Here is a 9,074-nt window from a genome sequence, read left to right as displayed (position 1 = left end):
GGGGAGCTAAAAAGAGGTCAAAGAACTTCTAATGCAAGGGGAGGGGGAGCTAAAAAGAGTTCAAAGAACTTCTAATGCAAGGGGAGGGGGAGCTAAAAATAGGTCAAAGAACTTCTAATGCAAGGGGTGTGGGAGCTAAAAAGAGGTCAAAGAACTTCTAATGCAAGGGCTGGGGGAGCTAAAAAGAGGTCAAAGAACTTCTAATGCAAGGGCTGGGGGAGCTAAAAAGAGGTCAAAGAACTTCTAATGCAAGGGGTGGGGGAGCTAAGAAGAGGTCAAAGAACTTCTAATGCAAGGGGTGGGGGAGCTAAAAGGAGGTCAAAGAACTTCTAATGCAAGGGGTGTGGGAGCTAAAAAGAGGTCAAAGAACTTCTAATGCAAGGGGTGTGGGAGCTAAAAAGAGGTCAAAGAACTTCTAATGCAAGGGGTGGGGGAGCTAAAAAGAGGTCAAAGAACTTCTAAAGCAAGGGATGGGGGAGCTAAAAAGAGGTCAAAGAACTTCTAATGCAAGGGGTGTGGGAGCTAAAAAGAAGTCAAAGAACTTCTAATGCAAGGGTTGGGGGAGCTAAAAAGAGGTCAAAGAACTTCTAATGCAAGGGGTGGGGAGCTAAGAAGAGGTCAGAGAACTTCTAATGCAAGGGGTGGAGAGCTAAAAAGAGGTCAAAAAACTTCTAATGCAAGGGGTGTGGGAGCTAAAAAGAGGTAAAAGAACTTCTAATGCAAGGGGCGTGGGAGCTAAAAAGAGGTCAAAGAACTTCTAATGCAAGGGGAGGGGGAGCTAAAAAGAGGCAAAAGAACTTCTAATGCAAGGGGTGTGGGAGCTAAAAAGAGGTCAAAGAACTTCTAATGCAAGGGGTGGAGGAGCTAAAAAGGGGTCAAAGAACTTCTAATGCAAGGGGTGTGGGAGCTAAAAAGAGGTCAAAGAACTTCTAATGCAAGGGGTAGGGGAGCTAAAAAGAGGTCAAAGAACTTCTAATGCAAGGGGTGGGGGAGCTAAGAAGAGGTCAAAGAACTTCTAATGCAAGGGGTAGGGGAGCTAAAAAGAGGTCAAAGAACTTCTAATGCATGGGGTGGGGGAGCTAAAAAGAGGTCAAAGAACTTCTAATGCAAGGGCTGGGGGAGCTAAAAAGAGGTCAAAGAACTTCTAATGCAAGGGGTGGGGGAGCTAAGAAGAGGTCAAAGAACTTCTAATGCAAGGGGTGTGGGAGCTAAAAAGAGGTCAAAGAACTTTTAATGCAAGGGGTGGGGGAGCTAAAAAGAGGTCAAAGAACTTCTAATGCAAGGGCTGGGGGAGCTAAAAAGAGGTCAAATAACTTCTAATGCAAGGGGTGTGGGAGCTAAAAAGAGGTCAAAGAACTTTTAATGCAAGGGGTGGGGGAGCTAAAAAGAGGTCAAAGAACTTCTAATGCAAGGGGTGGGGGAGCTAAAAAGAGGTCAAAGAACTTCTAATGCAAGGGGTGTGGGAGCTAAAAAGAGGTCAAAGAACTTTTAATGCAAGGGGTGGGGGAGCTAAAAAGAGGTCAAAGAACTTCTAATGCAAGGGCTGGGGGAGCTAAAAAGAGGTCAAAGAACTTCTAATGCAAGGGGTGGGGGAGCTAAAAAGAGGTCAAAGAACTTCTAATGCAAGGGATGGGGGAGCTAAAAAGAGGTCAAAGAACTTCTAATGCAAGGGGTGTGGGAGCTAAAAAGAGGTCAAAGAACTTTTAATGCAAGGGGTGGGGGAGCTAAAAAGAGGTCAAAGAACTTCTAATGCAAGGGGTGGGGGAGCTAAAAAGAGGTCAAAGAACTTCTAATGCAAGGGGTGTGGGAGCTAAAAAGAGGTCAAAGAACTTCTAATGCAAGGGATGGGGGAGCTAAAAAGAGGTCAAAGAACTTCTAATGCAAGGGGTAGGGGAGCTAAAAAGAGGTCAAAGAACTTCTAATGCAAGGGGTGGGGGAGCTAAAAAGAGGTCAAAGAACTTCTAATGCAAGGGCTGGGGGAGCTAAAAAGAGGTCAAAGAACTTCTAATGCAAGGGGTGGGGGAGCTAAAAAGAGGTCAAAGAACTTCTAATGCAAGGGGTGGGGGAGCTAAAAAGAGGTCAAAGAACTTCTAATGCAAGGGCTGGGGGAGCTAGAAAGAGGTCAAAGAACTTCTAATGCTAGAGGTGTGGGAGCTAAAGAGGTCATAGAACTTCTAATGCTAGAGGTGTGGGAGCTAAAAAGAGGTCAAAGAACTTCTAATGCTAGAGGTGTGGGAGCTAAAAAGAAGTCAAAGAACTTCTAATGCTAGAGGTGTGGGAGCTAAAAAGAGGTCAAAGAACTTCTAATGCTAGAGGTGTGGGAGCTAAAAAGAGGTCAAAGAACTTCTAATGCTAGAGGTGTGGGAGCTAAAAAGAAGTCAAAGAACTTCTAATGCTAGAGGTGTGGGAGCTAAAAAGAGGTCAAAGAACTTCTAAAGCTATAGGTGTGGGAGCTAAAAAGAGGTCAGAGAACTTCTAATGCAAGGGCTGGGGGAGCTAAAAAGAGGTCAAAGAACTTCTAATGCTAGAGGTGTGGGAGCTAAAAAGAGGTCAGAGAAATTCTAATGCAAGGGCTGGGGGAGCTAAAAAGAGGTCAAAGAACTTCTAATGCAAGGGGTGTGGGAGCTAAAAAGAGGTCAAAGAACTTCTAATGCAAGGGGTGCGGGAGCTAAAAGAAGTCAAAGAACTTCTAATGCAAGTGGAGGGGGAGCTAAAAAGAGGTCAAAGAACTTCTAATGCAAGGGGTGTGGGAGCTAAAAAGAGGTCAAAGAACTTCTAATGCAAGGGGTGTGGGAGCTAAAAAGAGTGTCAAAGAACTTCTAATGCAAGGGGTGGGGAAGCTAAAAAGAGGTTAAAGAACTTCTAATGCAAGGGGTGTGGGAGCTAAAAAGAGGTCAAAGAACTTCTAATGCAAGGGGAGGGGGAGCTAAAAGGAGGTCAAAGAACTTCTAATGCAAGGGGTGGGGGAGCTAAAAAGAGGCCAAAGAACTTCTAATGCAAGGGGGTGGGGAAGCTAAAAAGAGGCAAAAGAACTTCTAATGCAAGGGGTGTGGGAGCTAAAAAGAGGTCAAAGAACTTCTTATGCAAGGGGTGGGGGAGCTAAAAAGAGGTCAAAGAACTTCTAATGCAAGGGCTGGGGGAGCTAAAAAGAGGTCAAAGAACTTCTAATGCAAGGGGTGGGGGAGCTAAAAAGAGGTCAAAGAACTTCTAATGCAAGGGCTGGGGGAGCTAAAAAGAGGCCAAAGAACTTCTAATGCAAGGGGTGGGGGAGCTAAAAAGAGGTCAAAGAACTTCTAATGCAAGGGGTGGGGGAGCTAAAAAGAGGTCAAAGAACTTCTAATGCAAGGGGTGGGGGAGCTAAAAAGAGGTCAAAGAACTTCTGATGCAAGGGGTGGGGGAGCTAAAAAGAGGTCAAAGAACTTCCAATGCAAGGGGTGGGGGAGCTAAAAAGAGGTCAAAGAACTTCTAATGCAAGGGGTGTGGGAGCTAAAAAGAGGTCAAAGAACTTCTAATGCAAGGGGTGGGGGACCTAAGAAGAGGTCAAAGAACTTCTAATGCAAGGGGTGGGGGAGCTAAAAAGGGGTCAAAGAACTTCTAATGCAAGGGGTGTGGGAACTAAAAAGAGGTCAAAGAACTTCTAATGCAAGGGGTGTGGGAGCTAAAAAGAGGTCAAAGAACTTCTAATGCAAGGGGTGGGGGAGCTAAAAAGAGGTCAAAGAACTTCTAATGCAAGGGGTGTGGGAGCTAAAAAGGGGTCAAAGAACTTCTAATGCAAGGGGAGGGGGAGCTAAAAAGAGGTCAAAGAACTTCTAATGCAAGGGGAGGGGGAGCTAAAAAGAGTTCAAAGAACTTCTAATGCAAGGGGAGGGGGAGCTAAAAATAGGTCAAAGAACTTCTAATGCAAGGGGTGTGGGAGCTAAAAAGAGGTCAAAGAACTTCTAATGCAAGGGCTGGGGGAGCTAAAAAGAGGTCAAAGAACTTCTAATGCAAGGGCTGGGGGAGCTAAAAAGAGGTCAAAGAACTTCTAATGCAAGGGGTGGGGGAGCTAAGAAGAGGTCAAAGAACTTCTAATGCAAGGGGTGGGGGAGCTAAAAGGAGGTCGAAGAACTTCTAATGCAAGGGGTGTGGGAGCTAAAAAGAGGTCAAAGAACTTCTAATGCAAGGGGTGTGGGAGCTAAAAAGAGGTCAAAGAACTTCTAATGCAAGGGGTGGGGGAGCTAAAAAGAGGTCAAAGAACTTCTAAAGCAAGGGATGGGGGAGCTAAAAAGAGGTCAAAGAACTTCTAATGCAAGGGGTGTGGGAGCTAAAAAGAGGTCAAAGAACTTCTAATGCAAGGGTTGGGGGAGCTAAAAAGAGGTCAAAGAACTTCTAATGCAAGGGGTGGGGAGCTAAGAAGAGGTCAGAGAACTTCTAATGCAAGGGGTGGAGAGCTAAAAAGAGGTCAAAAAACTTCTAATGCAAGGGGTGTGGGAGCTAAAAAGAGGTAAAAGAACTTCTAATGCAAGGGGCGTGGGAGCTAAAAAGAGGTCAAAGAACTTCTAATGCAAGGGGAGGGGGAGCTAAAAAGAGGCAAAAGAACTTCTAATGCAAGGGGTGTGGGAGCTAAAAAGAGGTCAAAGAACTTCTAATGCAAGGGGTGGAGGAGCTAAAAAGGGGTCAAAGAACTTCTAATGCAAGGGGTGTGGGAGCTAAAAAGAGGTCAAAGAACTTCTAATGCAAGGGGTAGGGGAGCTAAAAAGAGGTCAAAGAACTTCTAATGCAAGGGGTGGGGGAGCTAAGAAGAGGTCAAAGAACTTCTAATGCAAGGGGTAGGGGAGCTAAAAAGAGGTCAAAGAACTTCTAATGCATGGGGTGGGGGAGCTAAAAAGAGGTCAAAGAACTTCTAATGCAAGGGCTGGGGGAGCTAAAAAGAGGTCAAAGAACTTCTAATGCAAGGGGTGGGGGAGCTAAGAAGAGGTCAAAGAACTTCTAATGCAAGGGGTGTGGGAGCTAAAAAGAGGTCAAAGAACTTTTAATGCAAGGGGTGGGGGAGCTAAAAAGAGGTCAAAGAACTTCTAATGCAAGGGCTGGGGGAGCTAAAAAGAGGTCAAAGAACTTCTAATGCAAGGGGTGTGGGAGCTAAAAAGAGGTCAAAGAACTTTTAATGCAAGGGGTGGGGGAGCTAAAAAGAGGTCAAAGAACTTCTAATGCAAGGGGTGGGGGAGCTAAAAAGAGGTCAAAGAACTTCTAATGCAAGGGGTGTGGGAGCTAAAAAGAGGTCAAAGAACTTTTAATGCAAGGGGTGGGGGAGCTAAAAAGAGGTCAAAGAACTTCTAATGCAAGGGCTGGGGGAGCTAAAAAGAGGTCAAAGAACTTCTAATGCAAGGGGTGGGGGAGCTAAAAAGAGGTCAAAGAACTTCTAATGCAAGGGATGGGGGAGCTAAAAAGAGGTCAAAGAACTTCTAATGCAAGGGGTGTGGGAGCTAAAAAGAGGTCAAAGAACTTTTAATGCAAGGGGTGGGGGAGCTAAAAAGAGGTCAAAGAACTTCTAATGCAAGGGGCGGGGGAGCTAAAAAGAGGTCAAAGAACTTCTAATGCAAGGGGTGTGGGAGCTAAAAAGAGGTCAAAGAACTTCTAATGCAAGGGATGGGGGAGCTAAAAAGAGGTCAAAGAACTTCTAATGCAAGGGGTAGGGGAGCTAAAAAGAGGTCAAAGAACTTCTAATGCAAGGGGTGGGGGAGCTAAAAAGAGGTCAAAGAACTTCTAATGCAAGGGCTGGGGGAGCTAAAAAGAGGTCAAAGAACTTCTAATGCAAGGGGTGGGGGAGCTAAAAAGAGGTCAAAGAACTTCTAATGCAAGGGGTGGGGGAGCTAAAAAGAGGTCAAAGAACTTCTAATGCAAGGGCTGGGGGAGCTAGAAAGAGGTCAAAGAACTTCTAATGCTAGAGGTGTGGGAGCTAAAGAGGTCAAAGAACTTCTAATGCTAGAGGTGTGGGAGCTAAAAAGAGGTCAAAGAACTTCTAATGCTAGAGGTGTGGGAGCTAAAAAGAAGTCAAAGAACTTCTAATGCTAGAGGTGTGGGAGCTAAAAAGAGGTCAAAGAACTTCTAATGCTAGAGGTGTGGGAGCTAAAAAGAGGTCAAAGAACTTCTAATGCTAGAGGTGTGGGAGCTAAAAAGAAGTCAAAGAACTTCTAATGCTAGAGGTGTGGGAGCTAAAAAGAGGTCAAAGAACTTCTAAAGCTATAGGTGTGGGAGCTAAAAAGAGGTCAGAGAACTTCTAATGCAAGGGCTGGGGGAGCTAAAAAGAGGTCAAAGAATTTCTAATGCTAGAGGTGTGGGAGCTAAAAAGAGGTCAGAGAAATTCTAATGCAAGGGCTGGGGGAGCTAAAAAGAGGTCAAAGAACTTCTAATGCAAGGGGTGTGGGAGCTAAAAAGAGGTCAAAGAACTTCTAATGCAAGGGGTGCGGGAGCTAAAAGAAGTCAAAGAACTTCTAATGCAAGTGGAGGGGGAGCTAAAAAGAGGTCAAAGAACTTCTAATGCAAGGGGTGTGGGAGCTAAAAAGAGGTCAAAGAACTTCTAATGCAAGGGGTGTGGGAGCTAAAAAGAGTGTCAAAGAACTTCTAATGCAAGGGGTGGGGAAGCTAAAAAGAGGTTAAAGAACTTCTAATGCAAGGGGTGTGGGAGCTAAAAAGAGGTCAAAGAACTTCTAATGCAAGGGGAGGGGGAGCTAAAAGGAGGTCAAAGAACTTCTAATGCAAGGGGTGGGGGAGCTAAAAAGAGGCCAAAGAACTTCTAATGCAAGGGGGTGGGGAAGCTAAAAAGAGGCAAAAGAACTTCTAATGCAAGGGGTGTGGGAGCTAAAAAGAGGTCAAAGAACTTCTTATGCAAGGGGTGGGGGAGCTAAAAAGAGGTCAAAGAACTTCTAATGCAAGGGCTGGGGGAGCTAAAAAGAGGTCAAAGAACTTCTAATGCAAGGGGTGGGGGAGCTAAAAAGAGGTCAAAGAACTTCTAATGCAAGGGCTGGGGGAGCTAAAAAGAGGCCAAAGAACTTCTAATGCAAGGGGTGGGGGAGCTAAAAAGAGGTCAAAGAACTTCTAATGCAAGGGGTGGGGGAGCTAAAAAGAGGTCAAAGAACTTCTAATGCAAGGGGTGGGGGAGCTAAAAAGAGGTCAAAGAACTTCTAATGCAAGGGGTGGGGGAGCTAAAAAGAGGTCAAAGAACTTCTAATGCAAGGGGTGGGGGAGCTAAAAAGAGGTCAAAGAACTTCTAATGCAAGGGGTGTGGGAGCTAAAAAGAGGTCAAAGAACTTCTAATGCAAGGGGTGGGGGACCTAAGAAGAGGTCAAAGAACTTCTAATGCAAGGGGTGGGGGAGCTAAAAAGGGGTCAAAGAACTTCTAATGCAAGGGGTGTGGGAGCTAAAAAGAGGTCAAAGAACTTCTAATGCAAGGGGTGTGGGAGCTAAAAAGAGGTCAAAGAACTTCTAATGCAAGGGGTGTGGGAGCTAAAAAGAGGTCAAAGAACTTCTAATGCAAGGGGTGTGGGAGCTAAAAAGAGGTCAAAGAACTTCTAATGCAAGGGGTGGGGGAGCTAAAAAGAGGTCAAAGAACTTCTAATGCAAGGGGTGGGGGACCTAAGAAGAGGTCAAAGAACTTCTAATGCAAGGGGTGGGGGAGCTAAAAAGAGGTCAAAGAACTTCTAATGCAAGGGGTGGGGGAGCTAAAAAGGGGTCAAAGAACTTCTAATGCAAGGGGTGTGGGAGCTAAAAAGAGGTCAAAGAACTTCTAATGCAAGGGGTGTGGGAGCTAAAAAGAGGTCAAAGAACTTCTAATGCAAGGGGTGGGGGAGCTAAAAAGAGGTCAAAGAACTTCTAATGCAAGGGGTGTGGGAGCTAAAAAGAGGTCAAAGAACTTCTAATGCAAGGGGTGGGGGAGCTAAAAAGGGGTCAAAGAACTTCTAATGCAAGGGGTGTGGGAGCTAAAAAGAGGTCAAAGAACTTCTAATGCTAGGGGTGGGGGAGCTAAAAAGAGGTCAAAGAACTTCTAATGCAAGGGGTGTGGGAGCTAAAAAGAGGTCAAAGAACTTCTAATGCAAGGGCTGGGGGAGCTAAAAAGAGGTCAAAGAACTTCTAATGCAAGGGGTGGGGGAGCTAAAAAGAGGTCAAAGAACTTCTAATGCAAGGGGTGTGGGAGCTAAAAAGAGGTCAAAGAACTTCTAATGCAAGGGGTGGGGGAGCTAAAAAGGGGTCAAAGAACTTCTAATGCAAGGGGTGTGGGAGGTAAAAAGAGGTCAAAGAACTTCTAATGCTAGGGGTGGGGGAGCTAAAAAGAGGTCAAAGAACTTCTAATGCAAGGGGTGTGGGAGCTAAAAAGAGGTCAAAGAACTTCTAATGCAAGGGCTGGGGGAGCTAAAAAGAGGTCAAAGAACTTCTAATGCAAGGGGTGGGGGAGCTAAAAAGAGGTCAAAGAACTTCTAATGCAAGGGGTGTGGGAGCTAAAAAGAGGTCAAAGAACTTCTAATGCAAGGGGTGGGGGAGCTAAAAAGGGGTCAAAGAACTTCTAATGCAAGGGGAGGGGGAGCTAAAAAGAGGTCAAAGAACTTCTAATGCAAGGGGAGGGGGAGCTAAAAAGAGTTCAAAGAACTTCTAATGCAAGGGGAGGGGGAGCTAAAAATAGGTCAAAGAACTTCTAATGCAAGGGGTGGGGGAGCTAAAAAGAGGTCAAAGAACTTCTAATGCAAGGGGTGTGGGAGCTAAAAAGAGGTCAAAGAACTTCTAATGCAAGGGGTGGGGGAGCTAAAAAGGGGTCAAAGAACTTCTAATGCAAGGGGAGGGGGAGCTAAAAAGAGGTCAAAGAACTTCTAATGCAAGGGGAGGGGGAGCTAAAAAGAGTTCAAAGAACTTCTAATGCAAGGGGAGGGGGAGCTAAAAATAGGTCAAAGAACTTCTAATGCAAGGGGTGTGGGAGCTAAAAAGAGGTCAAAGAACTTCTAATGCAAGGGCTGGGGGAGCTAAAAAGAGGTCGAAGAACTTCTAATGCAAGGGCTGGGGGAGCTAAAAAGAGGTCAAAGAACTTCTAATGCAAGGGGTGGGGGAGC

Source organism: Palaemon carinicauda, chromosome 18 (assembly GCF_036898095.1).
Source record: "Palaemon carinicauda isolate YSFRI2023 chromosome 18, ASM3689809v2, whole genome shotgun sequence".
Taxonomy (NCBI): domain Eukaryota; kingdom Metazoa; phylum Arthropoda; class Malacostraca; order Decapoda; family Palaemonidae; genus Palaemon; species Palaemon carinicauda.
This window is presented reverse-complemented; position numbering follows the sequence as displayed.